This window comes from Crocuta crocuta, unplaced genomic scaffold (genome assembly GCF_008692635.1).
Source record: "Crocuta crocuta isolate KB4526 unplaced genomic scaffold, BGI_CrCroc_1.0 scaffold300, whole genome shotgun sequence".
In the NCBI taxonomy this organism is placed as follows: domain Eukaryota; kingdom Metazoa; phylum Chordata; class Mammalia; order Carnivora; family Hyaenidae; genus Crocuta; species Crocuta crocuta.
In genome coordinates, this window is record NW_027533266.1 from 246,078 (window position 1) to 262,221 (window position 16,144).

Genomic DNA, 16,144 nt, shown 5'->3' on the forward strand with positions numbered 1-16,144 from the left:
TGGATCAGCTTATGAAAGATACTAAGAATTAATACAATAACATGCTCATTTATTATTTGAGGATAGTGGTTATTATTTGAGGTAATTCTATATGTTCACATTTATATAAGGGGATTTGCTATAACTGAAAAGAAAAAGGAATTGTTTATGGCTGCTTTTATTTCTGTTACATATAAGCAGTGCGGACTATGTTTTACTGGAAGCCATTATGCCTAGGGAAGCAATATCCAGCAGCGGCTTGGAAGTAAACTGATAATTCAAATGTTGATGGTTCTATTACCTCTGCTTCTAACATGATCTACAACTATCTGTAATCACTTGGTGTTCTTCAGACACATTTTGCTTATTTTAAAAACAAGACTGATGGAATGGTATGCACGGGTATAATGGCATGTCTGGCATAAAGAGGCACTTGCAAGTTTTGAATCTATCTTTGTGTATGACCTTAGAAAGCTTTGTACGTACTTTCATTTTCAGTTTCTTTTTCTGTAAGTAAGTATAATAATATTTATTCCATAGGGATATTGTGAGTACCACCATAAGAAAATGTGCAAGGACATAGTGTGTAAACTGCAGTTATATACAAATTAGAAATAATGAATTAAAAATAGTTACCAAAAATTACATTATCCCTGTGTTTCCAGGAGTATAAAACATATTATACTGGGTTAAAATATATTGGTAGATATACATGCATACATGAATACCATGTATGCATACACTGGGAACATTTATAAAAAAATTCTATGTAATATATGTATATACATATACATACACATACATATGGCCATTATTTGTAGTTAGATGGTCAATAAATGTTAGGGATAATGATCATGTTAATAATTAAATTTATTCATTTTCTATGTAGCTGCATTTATTTATTATGTGTCATATTGGAGATAATTTCACAACTATAACAAAATACATGTAGTCATATTGAAGTACTTAGAAAGCTCTAAAAGTAATGCAGATATTTAATGAGTTAATTTTCTTATCACAACTTCCAGTTCCCATTAATTCAACATAAAGTCTGAATTTTTAAAGTTTTCCCTTCTTTATACAGAATTCTTTAAAAGAATATAGAGAATAATCTCAAAGATTCATGCCAAAATTTTACTTAAGCTATTTTTTATTCCATGAAAAATAAAACAAGTGTGAAGACTTGACATCTTTAAATTGACCACACCCAAATATAATATTTGGGAATTCTAGACATTTATTTGTAAAGGAACATGCACACCACAGGGTATGTATTAAAAACAGGGAAATAGTATTTTCCACATTTCTAGAAACTCCTTTCAGAACTCTCACTTATTAAGGACATAAGGGTTCAATATTTTCAATCAAAAATAAGAACACTTATTTTTCCTAATTCTACACCTTCCCATGGCTATGGCTAATAAAATAACCGAGGAGAGGAGCCAGCATATTGGTGTTGTGCTAGCTTCATATTTTATCCTAGAGCCAGGGCCAGTGTTTTAGGATCTGAATCACGTCTAAAACCAACTCAGAATTTCAAAGTGTGCTTTTAGCAGTATAGTACTTTTCAAGTCAATTTGCTTTTTGGTGAAAGGTAAACTTGTATAACAACCTTTCTCATGTAAAAATATAGTCCATTTTAATCTCTTTGAAGCTATCCTTCCTTCTAGGTATTCTACTAAAAACCACAACAGAAGAATTAGCTTTAGGATTTTAACTTATAAGAAAATTAGACTTATTAATAGCAAACAATGCACACTCCAATCCTATTAAGTACTCAATTCCATCTTCTTCAGATAAAAATCATGACAATAATTTCAAGATCTATCTTAGCCTAGAATCTTTCTGCAGTATAGGCTTTAAACCGATCACAACTATTAATATGTCTTAATAATATATCCCATGGGAATTCATAAGTTCCTTAAAACCTTTTAGATATAAATAACTAAACATAATTATTTATTAACCACTTAAAGACTAATTAAAACAAACATGGAATATAGAGTTTAAAGGACAATACCAACAACATTAGAGTGTTCACACATATTTTCAGGGAAAAAAGTTAAATGTCCTCAAAATATGGTTAAAGAAAAAAATTCATCAAGTAATTTTAATATTAATATTATATAAATCTGTTCATATTATAGATACACTTTAATAGAGATCCACTTGTGTATCAAGTAATTTTAATATTAATATTATATAAAACTGTTCATATTATAGATACACTTTAATAGAGATCCACTTGTGTATGTATGTATGTTCCATTATTTTTCTGTACTGATGTCAGTTCTATTAAAAAGGTTGTAATGTATTTCTCTTTTATTATTGTTCAATATGCTACGAGGATAATTTTCTAGGATTCCTAGCACATATAATGAAAAATCCATATAGTTTTATGAGTTATAAGAAGCACATAGGTAATAAAAATGGGAAACATTTATAGCTATCACTTGTTCAATAAGACAGCATTTTGGATAGATCTAAGGTGACATTTTTGTTCTCTAATTGCATTTTATGCATTTCTGCTTTTTATCCTTTTCTCAGTGGCTTCTGATCTTGTAAGATAAATCTTGCATTGCTTATGTTAAAAAGATTCATATAATAATGTGTTCATTTTCTTTTCATTGAAAACTTTTTATACAATTTATTTTTATGGACATTTGCAGAGACCTCTTTACAGGAAAGACCAAGTTATGATCACAAGGCGGTTATATGCTTTGTTTTCAGTATAGAAGAAAAATAGAAAATAAGAAATTTCTCTATTGCTACTGATATTCAATGCTTCCAACAGTTATATGCATTACAACCAAATAATTTAAAGGCAGAAAAATTGGAGCACCTGGGTGGCTCAGTCAGTTAAGCATCTGACTCTTGATTTAGGCTCAGGTCATGATCTCGTAGTTTGTGAGTTTGAACCCCACATTGGACTCCACATGATCAGTATGGAGCCTGCTTGGGATTCTCTCTCTCTCACACTCTCTCTGCTTGGCCCCTCTCCTTGCTCTCTCTCTCTCTCTCTCAAAATAAATAAACTTAAAAAATGTTTAAAGATGGAACTATTATAAGCTTAAATCACTATCTAAATTTTTACTATATGTTAATCCATTTAATTAAGAATGTAGAGTTTGTGTGTATACCTATGTCATCAACTATTCTTCAATATGCTATATAAATGATAACCAAATTTATTATTGTTAATAACTAAGCTTCACTATTAAGAAATTATTTACAGGTCCTACATTTTATCTAAAACGTCCTATACTTTTATATACATGTAATATAATTATTATTAATGTAGTATGTAATAAATTAGTTTATAAATTCATAATTTTTATGATGTACACAATTCCCAATGGCCAAACTATTAACATAGCTTCTTGTTCAATAACTAGTTAAATATAAGTTCAAATATAAATATTATATTAATTAAATGCATTTGTTTCTCATGCTCTATTTTCCCTATATCTTTTATTATCCATACTTAATATTTCTGCCTATTTTCCATTCCTTCCATGGATATGTATACTTTTCAAGAAATTGCAAGTGTTATATCACTGGTAAAATCTATCTCGGACTTTGGGCTTATTGTTTCTATTGTTTTTGCTAAAGTTTTAAACTATCTTTTAAGTTTACATTGATCTATTCTCTTTACTGTTCTTTCTTAGTTTATGACAAGTTGGTTTCCATATAACACCCAGTGCTCATCCCAACAAGTGCCCTCCTCCATGCCCATCACCCCCTTCCCCACTCCACCACCCCCATCAGCCCTCAGTTTGTTCTCAATATTCAAGAGTCTTTCATGGTTTGCCTCCCCCTCCCTCTCCCCAACTATTTTTTCCCTTCTAATCCCCAAGGTCCTGCGTTAAGTTTCTCCTGATCCACTTATAAGTGAAAACATATGGTATCTGTCTTTCTCTGCCTGACTTATTCCGCTCAACANTTTTTGCACATTGCTGTCCAGTTCTCCCAGCACGATCTGTTAAAGAGGCTGTCTTTTTTTCCATTGTATACTCTTTCCCACTTTGTCAAAGATTAGTTGGCCGTATGTTTGTGGGTCCAATTCTGAGTTCTCTATTCTGTTCCATTGGTCTATGTGTCTGTTTTTGTGCCAATACCATACTGTCTTGATGATTACAGCTTTGTAGTAGAGGCTAAAGTGTGATGGTGATGTCTCCCATTTTGGTTTTCTTCTTCAATATTACTTTGGCTATCCGGGGTCTTTTGTGGTTTACATTCAAAACCACTCACAAAAGTTTCTCTTTTTCAGGCTATTTTTGAAAAATAATTAACAGATTTTCTAAGATCATGAAGTCTGTGGATAATAGCCTCTCTGCAATGTTCTTTCAGATTTTTCATGTGTGATTATACGTAAGAAAGGAACAATGTAATTTCTTAGGAAAAAGATGTACTGAATCCTCAAACAGAACAGATTTTTTCCTGTCTATATGTATGAAAAGTTAGAAAGTAATAACATACCCCAAGTTTACTTGGAATTCTGAGTTTATTCTCAGATTACTATCATATCTCATCACATACTAGGGTTTCTCTTCTAATTTTTTCCTTCTGATTTAACATTTCCCAAACTTTAAAGTTACCTCCCTTCATCTCTCACTGCTGCTACTGAAGAGAGCCCTTTCAATTTACTATAGTCATTTCACCAGAAAACAGCAGAAAAACGATGCTATTGTTTCAGTCATGTTTGAAGTATGGGAGTGATGTTTAAAATTAAGGTAACACAAATTCTGTTAAGAGACCACTCAAAAGTTGTTACATAATTAGATGCTATTAAGTATCTATAGGAACATCATACTTTGAGACTGGATCTACATTTAAAATTATGTGATGTTTATTTACGTGGCATAAAATATAATGATATTAAATAACATTTACAGTAGTTAACACAACTTAGCACACTCAATATGCCTGGAACACACCATGGTTATTGCCCAAGTATCTTCTAAAATTTAAATAAAGCTTCTCTAAAACCAGACAAGGAAGTTTTTTTTATAACATTTGTTATTATTTGATGATTTATGGCTACTGGTGTCTGAGCACTTTTCAAATACTGTGCTACACATTTCACGATAATTATCTCAGAAGTTTACCTAAATTCTCTAGATAAGTGTACTCATTAACCCAATCTACAGATGAGAAAGCTGAGGACTTAACTTATACCTAAGGATCCAAAAAAACTTAACCTCTCCTAATAATGAGGACACTAAGAAGAATGATAAACAGATCAAATAATCATCACAACAGCACCACCACTTACCTTAGGTTTGTGTAGTAGTTCTTATCAGAGGGCAATTTGCTCCCTCCCCTTTACATGGGATAGTTGGTAATGCTACTACTCCTGTCTTACAAATTTTGGTAATTTATATTAATTTTCCATTAATTTCTCTTGTTTAAAATACCACATTAAGTGTCCTTTATATTGATTACTTAACTTTTGGCACCCCGTTAAGTGTCGTGTCCATGGTGAATGCCTCATTGACCTTACCCTATGTCCTCTTGAAAAAATTTTGGTTATCATCGCTCAGGAGGGCTCTACTATTGTCTAGTAGATAGAGGCAGGGATGCAACTAAACATCCCAAAATGCACAAGACAGACCCCCACCACAAAGAACTATCCAGCTCCAAATATCAGTGGTGCTTCTGCTGAGAAACCCAGAGTCACTGAGCAATTTATAAATTATAAAGGGCTTTGACAATCTATTTATTTGAGTTAACAACTAGGTCAGATGACATTTAAGAATACTTTAATCCTACTTTATTTGCATTTTTCTTTCCTCCACATTTGCTGTAATGTTCATTTTGAATGTTTCTTTCTATCCATATAGGGGTCAAACGTCATGTCCTGGTTTCTGAAAGCTGCCAAAACACATAATCACAAACCTGGAGACTTAAAACAACAGAACTATATTTTCTCAGAGTTCTGGGAGCCAGAAGACCAAAATTAAGATGTCATCAGATCTAGGGTTCTGGAGGAGAATTCTTTGGCTCTTCCAGTTTCTGGCAACTCCAGATATTCCTTGGCTTGGGACCAAGGCTTGGCATGATTCCAATTTCTTCTCCCCCTTCATATGGCTTCTTCCCTGCATGTGTCCTCTTCTGACTGTGTGTTATCCTCTTTTTATAATGATACACATCACATGTTATTGAACTTAGGGCCCATTCAGTTAATCCAGGATGATATATCAAAACCTCTCACCTAACTCCAAAAACTCTTTTTCTATACAAGGTCTCATTCACAGGTCCAGAAGTTAAGAGTTGAATATAACTTTTTGGGAAAAAAATTAACCTGCTAAATTAGGAAATTAATATTACTGCAAAATTTTTAAATTTTTCTATTGGCCTATGATATGAAACTCATTCTAAATTGAAATGATGGAAAGAAATGTTGCTAATGTTCACATAGGATATTCTGGATAAACGTGAATATGATGCTAAGAAACAATATGAAGGATTAAAATAGTCAAAACATATGGAGCTAAGGAAGAGGATGTTAAGATTCAAATGATAAGCAATAACATGGCATACAGGTAAGAATATAATGAATGTGTACTGAGTGTCCTCCATCAGCTAGTGCTGTGCTATTGTATGCATATATTCTCCTATCTATTCCTATAGAGAAGTAATAATAAAGAAATTTATTTTTCCCAGCCACAATACAGAAATGGATTGTATTAATTTTTATTTATTTTGCAAAAGTCATATAAGAAATACATTTAAATGTATTCTAGAGCATATGTTAGAGCCAATTCTACATTTCTTGATCTCTAAACACATTTTATATCATTTTATTTATTGTTCTATAGCTTATAATTTATGTATTTGTGCAATATGTTTATACATAGGTGAGAATTTTTGGTCATTTACCCCGAGGCTTAAGTTCTATTTGAACTAATTTTCATAGTGGTTTAAAAATATGTGGTGGAGAAAAAATAACAATGTATTTTACATTTTTGCCCTCATCTAATTTAGATTTAAGACCAAGAGATGAATTTTATTTTATCCTTTATTTGTTTTGGTTCCTAAGACCATGTTAAAGACTAACAGTAAATAACTAACAATAAATAATAAATGCCATACTAATGCCATCCTAAAATAGATCCAATTATTACATCTATGATTTCATTATTTTTAATTAAACAGGACGATTTGTAATATAAGTGGAGGATAAAAGAAAACAAAAAAAGAAATACATTTAGCATTCATAGTTTGCATAAACTCCTGGCTAAAAATAGAATGTCATTTAAAAATATATATTTATTTAAATTCACGTTAGTTAACATATGATATACTGTTGATGTCAGAATGAGTATTAGGATGTAATTTCTTTGATCTTTATGGTAGATAAAAAAGTTCAGGAATATTACTCTGACATGATCTATTTGCTTCTTTACCTTGGGCTTTCTTACCACTCTGGGACTAACTTTATACTATTTCTTAAGCATAGTTTTCCTTGCAAGCAGAGCTGGAATGAAAAACTAGAAGGAGGAGGGGAAGAGAGAGGAAGGATGAAGAAGCAGAAGGAGGCGAAAGAGAAGGAGGGGAAAGAGATGGATGAGGACAAGTAGGAAAGAGAAGGAAAAAAACCTTAAAGGCTTTCAAATCACACACGGAATATTATTTAGTTAAAGAGACAGGTTGTTTCCTGTCTTTAAACATATTATCTGTTGGTCATACAAAAATCAGAAAAAATACTTCATTGGTTTTATAATAATTTATAAACTTGTGTTTCCAAACATACAATTTAATTTTAGTGCTTTCACTCAAATATATACTTTCTAGTAAAAATTGCAAATTATGGTTTAATTTCCCAAGATAAGAAAATAAGTGATATTTAATGATGAAATAATAGAACCTTAACTTCAACTTAACCTGTCCAAATTTGATACCTATTTTTCCTTCAGGAAAATAGATGTTGAAGACAGGTGATATGTGACACAACACATTAACCTACTTAGAACAGAAATCATAAGAGCAAAGGTAACTGCTAAATGTTCATTATCTGCTTATGAAATCAGGTTGTTTCAAAGTGATTTATATGCATCTTTTCATTTATCTTCACATCAACTTTATCATTTAGGGACTATTATCCCTATTTCACATAGGAAAATAACAAACACTAAGGCATCAAGATATTAAATAACTTTCCCAAGGTAGCATAACTAAGAAGTAGTGGATCTGGGCCTGCAACAAGTTACCAGACTACACACATAGCATCATTGTAAAAATTGCATCTCTAATACAGGGAATGTTTCTGTAAGTTGTGTGTGTTCATGTGGCTGTGAGTTGTAAGGATCATGATGGGGAGGGAGAATGTGACACTGTGGTGGAATTAAATATTCTTTTGTAATAGTTACCTTTATTTATGGTAATGAAAATCAGTTCTTTAGAACTATACAATAGGAAACACTCATATATCACGTAGTATCAAGCATTTTAAATTTTGAATAAAGAGAACTATGACTTTTAGGCTAAAAGCTATGGAATAAATTGAGGAAAATAAATTTGTAGGCTTCAAAAATACTCTTCAGCAGAAGTTACTTCATAGTGATAGCTTTAAGAGACGTGATTCTTTTCTTTGTTTTTCCCTGTATTATACACAGTGGGCTCTTTAAAAATTACTTAATAAATGTCTTACTAACTGCAAAAGTTTTTGATTTTCTATACGTATTAAATTTCTTGATTTTTTTCTGTGCTATGTAAGTGGCACCCACAGTTCCTGTATATTACTTAGGTTCACAGCTGGTGCATGCAAAATAAGCCATTTTGCAGTCCATCTGTTCTGAGGAAGAGATTTGTAACAGTGCACAGTTTAGACCAGTACTGTGTTATCACTAGAGTTGCAGTTTCTAAATAGATTTCAAAAATAATGATGTTCAGTTTCTACTTTTAGATACCAGTGAGATAACACCTGTCTAGACAGATGGTCTCTGGACTGAAACTAAAGACAGCTGAGAAGCCAAAAAAAAAAAAAAATTCAAGTCGGTGACTAGGGTGAAACCATTAGTATCTCTTGTGGAAACCTTTTAGTCCCTGAAAAACAATTTCCAGTAGAGACTTACAGGAAATTTAAGCATGCTATGAATATGAGGTGTGGACTAAAGTAATTGAAAGAAAAATTGTGGATAAAAATTAAAAGAAAGTGACGCACTTTTGTATTTAGTTAGAAGGCATGAATCACACAATTAACATTTTCCTTTAAACAATCCAGGACTATAGCTTTCTTTCCTCAGAGAAGAATAGCAGTTACTAGTAATTATTTTTCCATAAAGCTGAAGTAAGAAAATGCCATAGCAGTGCTGATGTTTTCCACTTTCTCCTGACTATCCCCTGTGGTAGAGGTAAGCCTATCATAATATCTTCTGCTTTTTAAGCCTCTAGTGCTCTGGTCTACTAAGTGGGAAATTCTGGTTACCTCAAGGAAATAAAGCAGAGATCCAACCTGTACTTCTCTGATTATACTTTCTTTCATAGCCTACTTTGTCAAACATGTCACTCTCCAAGGTTAATACCTGCTTCTTCAGGCATAATACCATATGCATGATGGAAATTCATCTGTTACAATCTAGTTTATTGGCCTAAACATTCAGCAATAAATAGGTCAGTAAATATTTTTTATGATAACAAAATCCAACACTCTTGATATTATTGAAGCCATAAATGATAAGTGTGTTAGGTCTGTTCTCATAGACACTACTTAATCATTTAACTTGGAGAAAGAATTCTTTATTTCCCTTTCAGGTACCTAAAAGTATAAATAAGGTATACAGAATTGTTCATTTTCTAACAGAAGGAAGAAACACCAGATTTATTATATCTTAAAATGTAGATTTTATTCACTCGGAAAATATGTAATGAGTATAATCCCTGAGAAATCATTGTCTTTTAGTTTAATGTTATATTGATTTTTAAAACTTTATCTCCTCCTTTTCCTTACTGTACTTCTTTATATGCAGACTGACCTTTTACTTTTACAGCATACCCAGGTTTCACCCTAAGAGAAAAATATAATCCAAGTTAAATCATAAATTGATTTCCTAATGTAGGAAGGAAATTAGTATATAAAAGTAGATAACCATTAAAATTACTAAATTTAAGTAAATACTGTTCCTGAAAATAATAAATATCCTATCGATCATCATTTCTCCTTATGCTAATTATATTGATATTTACTTATGTTTTCAAAGATAATATGTAAGCAAAGGTGTTGGTGAGACAACCTAGTATTGATTTTGGAGTACAGAGATTTTTAGCAACTTTAAATATTAAGAAATTTGTTTTCCCTATATAGATAATATCTTTAGTATGCTCGTTAACCTGATTTCAAAACTATACAAATATCCTAGAAAAAAACAAAAACAACCTATGAATTTGGCCACAATTAAATCAATGTAATAGTATATACATAATTTTGTTCTATTTTAAAGATTATTTTCATATATTAAATTAGTGATATTACAGTCGTTTTATGGTTGTGTTTTGCTCCTTTTTCTTTCTCTTTTTCTCTTTTTCTTTTTTTTTTTTTTTTGGCAGAACATATATAATCCCTAAGTCCATTTCAACTTGTTCCCACACTGACTCATGATCAATGAAGGTGGCACAATTTGATTCCACCCTAAGACTAAATAATTGTTAGAATGTATGTGATGTATGTACTAGGGATAGTCCATTAAAATACAGCAGGTAACATCTGGATGAAAATATATACCAATGATTTCCTCTACACGTTTCTCTGAATCAATTCTCTGAATTATCAGAAAATGAAAGTTAATATATGTTCCTTGAAGGATATATATATTTTGAATGCATATACTCTACTTACAAATAAGCACAGGACATAGTGATATCTAATGAAATGTAGCACTGCATACACATAGACAAAAAATATAATTGTGGCTTTATAAATCTTACAATAACCACAGGACATTCCTCTTAATTAAATTTTTAAATTAAGAAAAGCAATGCCTTTGAAATAGTCTTAAAATCATTGCCTGCAAGTATATCAGGAAGGAAACTAAAGTCAGTCAAATAATAAACTTAGGTCTCAATGCAGTCTATTCAAGCATGAAACTGAGAAATATCTGACAAACAACCATATTTACTCACCTGAGTGAGGTTTTTGAATGCATTGACTAGAAAAAATGATTTAATTTTTTTTTTTAGGAAAAATGTCTAATAATAGCTGAGTCCCAGTGAAGAAGACATAAAGAAAAACACAAGTGGGCACTAATTCCATACCTGAAGCGTAGGGCAAGTCATTAAAATAGCAATACATTTCACCAATTGCTTTCTGTCTTGAGGGATTACTCAAGGGATCAAGTAAAGTAAAACCTATGAAAACACTTTAAAATCTATACAATGGTAAACAACCCTGCATTATTATTATATTCTGCATGTTTCTACTTTAAAAAATTCTTATTTATATATTCTTCCCATCTTGAATACTCATTTAAATTACTGATACATTAAATTCATGAATCGTATCTGTTTCAGTTTTACTGAAACAAAAGAAGTATTATTTATTGTCATCCACATCATTTTGCTGTTTTCATCACCATCGCTTCTTGGCCTCTTGGCTAAGATCTAGTGTTTTCATCAGCAATACATTCCATTATAACCAACGTAATTGCATGAAACGAACAAATTTTATTATAAATTGGGCATTTTTGATAATTCTAATAGCTTTTTATCTAAAACCAATTATTTTTCAAAACCAATGAACTTTAATATATATTGAGATTTTTTTATAACATTATTTTCATAGTTGGATACATCTATTTAACCAGTAGATATTTTTCAAAGGAACAAAAGCATTTCCACTAAAGTTATTGCCAGTTGTTAATTCAACTAAAACATTCCTGTTTAACCATTCATGTAAATTAAAGACAACTTAAATATTGATGCTATTTGAATAAAATTGAATGCATATCATATCATATGTAAGACCATTGTATTTAAACAGAATAGATGGAAAATCTTTAGCTTATCATCCAAGTATTTCCCCAAACTACAGTTCCAACTTCATCTGTCAATTCACCCCCTCTTTATGCTCCTATACAACTCAACCCTTATGCATCTCAGATTCCACCACAGCACAGATAACATGCATCTCTATGTTTCCTGCACTGTAGTGAACTACTCTGATGCTAATGCCCTTTCATGTCTCATGTCCCAATTCTACCTTCATGGCAGTTTTCTGCTTTTACTCTCTTGATTGGCATTCCATTTGTCACTCGGGTCTATAAAAAAATGTTAGTCTTACCTAAATTCATCAAATAAAATCACTTTTGTAAAATATACAAGGATGGTGATATTTAATCTCATTACATTATTGCTAGATGGATACATCTATCTTTCCTACTGTTTTATATTCTTGAGGAAAGAGTACATAAACTCTCTTTTACAGAGGCAAGAATAAAGATTTGAAATAATTTGCTTGGGAGAGCAGGAAAAGTGAAAGTGGTAGAGCTTAAGTAACCACTACAGACTACGTAGAACATTAGGTTACACTTCCGTTAATAACGTATTTGGTTGTAGACAGTATCTACGGAACAAGTTGGAAAATATGCTCAAATGTTTTTACTTACCATAAATCACCTCACATTGAAGATTCTCACTGTATCACACACAACCCTAGCGTACTATATCAGGAGGCTATTTAGTATTCACTGGAGGAGAAGTTGATAGAATTTCTTGTAATTTTCCACCTACTCATGGCTTTCTTCCTTGCCATCAGGCATATGCGTATTCTCCACAAGCAGCTAAACATTCCTTTGCTATCAATAATACTGTCACTATTGTTTTTCTTCCTGTGTCCATTTTTATTTCTCTTGTCATGTATCTGTCATGTTTTCCATGTGTTAGAGCTGTCCTATCTTTTAAAGATATTACAAGATATTTCTATCCTCAACAGAGTAGTGCTTTTATCATTATGATTTTATTTCAATTTTAATTGGTCACTGGGATTTTATTTTTATTTTAAGTGGTCAATTGTATGGCTCCTCTGATACCAAGAAGGAGCACTGTATTTATTACATGTGTCTGTTTATGTCCTCAGTATTTCTAAATATATTTCAATTTTTTTTAATGTTTTATTTATTTCTAGGAGAGGAAGAGAGAGAGAGCGTGAGCAGGGGAGGGTCAGAGAGAGAGGGAGTCACAGATTCCGAAACAGGCTCCAGGCTCTGAGCTGGCAGTCAGCCCAGAGCCCGATGCAGGGCTCGAACCCACGAACCCTGCGAGGGTGAGATCATGACCTAAGTGAAAGTCGGACGCTTAACCGACTAAGCCACCCAGGCGCCCCATATTTCAAAAGTCTAGACTCTGGATGTTACAATTTCATAAGGTGCTTACAATTAAAATTCCAAGTTCCCTCAGACTAGATCAATTTTTTAGATTCACATTAATTTAAATTATACATGGATATTACTACTAACAATAATGACATATTAATGAGATTAATCAATAATGCATTATATTGACAAAAATGTATTATGATTATTATTGTTACTCTTCTGATAGTTATAGACATTAATGAACAAAAATTACTTATCCCTGTAGGATAGTCTGTAGATCATGACAAAAAATACAGACTCTTAATGGGGGTGGGGCATACTTTGAGCTGTATTTTTTAAAGATAAATAGGTGTATGACAGTATTAATTGGGTACAAACCATTAATGCCAGAAGTCTGTCCACTAAATTGTATTAATTATATCATATCATCTTTTCTAAATCAATATGTTATTTCAAAGTGACTTAAAGTGTATTAAGTACTTATAAGAACTGATCAAATATGGCCCTCTAGCATGAATATCATGAGACACAGTAGAAAAGGCTTGATTTGAAAATTAGAGTTAGATCAGTTATTAAATTCTCTGAGCCTCAGGTTCCCCATCAAGTTAATTGTACTTGTCTTAACTTGTATTTCCCTAAATTGCTTCACTAGGGGATATAAAATAAAAATACAATGATACATTATACTGGACAAAATGTAAAGCTCTTTAAAATCAGTGGTTGTTATTACAAACGGTCCTTACTCTTGGCACTCTTAATTTCACAAAAGCACTCAGTTGACATTGCCTTTCTATTCTCACATTCACCAACTTCACGGTTTGGGTTTATTTTTCTGACCCTTGCATTGTAAATTTAGCTGGCATTTAACTTTCCCAAGTAGGTCACATTAATGATAAAAGAAGATAAGCATTGGTTACATATTAACTAGTTACATATTGACAACCAAAAAAAAAAAAAAAAAAACCAAAACCCAGCAATAGCAAAACAGTTTCAATCTTCTGATGCACTTTCCAGTAAACATCATCCTGCCTCATTTTATTTATGTATTCTCTTCAGTCGTCCAGACCACTGCCTAGTGCCTTGCAACAGAGTTCTGAGTAGGAGTGAGTACCCTTAGTAGGATTTGAAGCTCACTTTTTTTTTTACTATTTCCTGTTAAAAAGGCAAACTTTAAAAAGTTCAAAATAATTACTCCTTAAGAAAATTACATCCAATTTTGCTCATGTGCCTATATATAAATCACTAAGTTAAAAAAATTTTTTTAACATTTATTCACTATTGAGAGAAAGAGCATGAGGAGGGGAGAGAGAGACAGACAGAATCTGAACCCAGTTCTACACTCTGAGCAGTTGGCACAGAGCCTGATGTGGGGCTTGAACCCAAAAACGATGAGATGATGACCTGAGGTGAAGTCAGCCACTTAACCAACTGAGCTACCTAGGCGCCCCTCACTAAGTTTAAATTAAAGTTGTTTCTGTTCATCCACAAGCCAGGAATCAATATATAAAGTTCTTAGGGTTCCACCTTTCGTTCTTGTTCAACTGTTATTTATTATGTGGCTTAGAATAGCAATTATATACAAATTACTTGACTTAAAATTCCATACAAAAATAAATAAAATTAGAAGTCCTATTTGTTAAAGTAAAAATAGTCATTTCTTTAAAATACAATGTTAATTGTAAGACAAAATTAATTGTACAAAGCTGCTTAAAATACCAGAAATTAATGAAACATATAAAGGACAAAGTAAAAATAACCTAATAACCCTTTCCCAAAAGATAATCACTATTGTCTTTTGATTTTATATATATTCTTGCACATAAATACAAACATATCTATACCAAAATGCCATCATGCTGTTTTGTAATATGCTTATTTTACTCAATAACATATCATATATAATTTCCATATTTGTAAATGTAGATAATTATCATCACTTTAGTGACTACATAGTATTTCAAACTTAAACTGCATCAAAATCCATTTAATCAGTTAGCAAGTTGATGAGTATTAAGATTAATCCCATTTTTCACATATATAGCTTATTGCACATACATTATTTCAAATAGGCCAGTTATTTTAGGTAATTTCCTATAAGTGGAACTGAAACAATATTAAAATCTTTCATTTATAATGTGAAAACTATTTTATTTTGTTAATACTTATTCACAATTTTGAGAAACTAAAGTTTTTCTGCATACAAAAAGATATACTAACTTCAGTTTTCATACATTAACTCAGATATTTAGCTATACACAGAAATACTTTGCACTAAGTTTTCTCATTTATTCAAGTTCCATTATCTTTCCAAAATACTTACATAGTCATTGGGCCTTTATATTCTAATCTGAGCTCAAGATAAAATCTAAAATACCTTTTCTCACATAAAATCTAAAACAAGTTATATTGACATTGCTTTTAAAAACTGCAGATCTAATATATTAAGAAGTCATGCAAGGAGTATGCTTTTTCACTAAACATTTCTCTACATTACATTTGCTCCACTTTGAGTTGATGAAATTAGAAAATAAAAAAATATTACTGCTATACCCTTTTTTATGTTCCAGGTACGTTATAAGTGCTATTTCATATAATTAATGAAAATGCTATAAATTGGATGGCATTACCCCAGTGCTACGGAAGAAATTGAGTTTTAGATTTTGAAACTACTTGACCAAGATCAAGCTGGTTGTTTCAGTCACTTGCTTTTTTCTTCTCATAGCCATTCTGTCCTTGCCCTGCTTCGTTCCCTATCACACAGGGCTGATACCTGCAAACTACCTTGCTCAAGTTCTGTTTCCAACTAGCCTTCAGTCAATCAATGAGGTGCCTCATGGGTGACTGGAGGATAAGAA

At 31.7% G+C, this 16,144-nt stretch overlaps 1 long non-coding RNA gene across 1 annotated transcript in view; it reads right to left on the reverse strand.

Annotated features, from left to right (window-relative positions):
* Positions 1-9,842: 9,842 nt before the first annotated feature.
* LOC144217996 (uncharacterized) overlaps positions 9,843-16,144 on the reverse strand; it is a 77,106-nt gene continuing 70,804 nt past the window's right edge. Inside the window, exon 3 of the long non-coding RNA XR_013331014.1 lies at positions 9,843-9,988. This is a non-coding gene — a long non-coding RNA (uncharacterized LOC144217996). The remainder of the gene's footprint in view (positions 9,989-16,144) is intronic.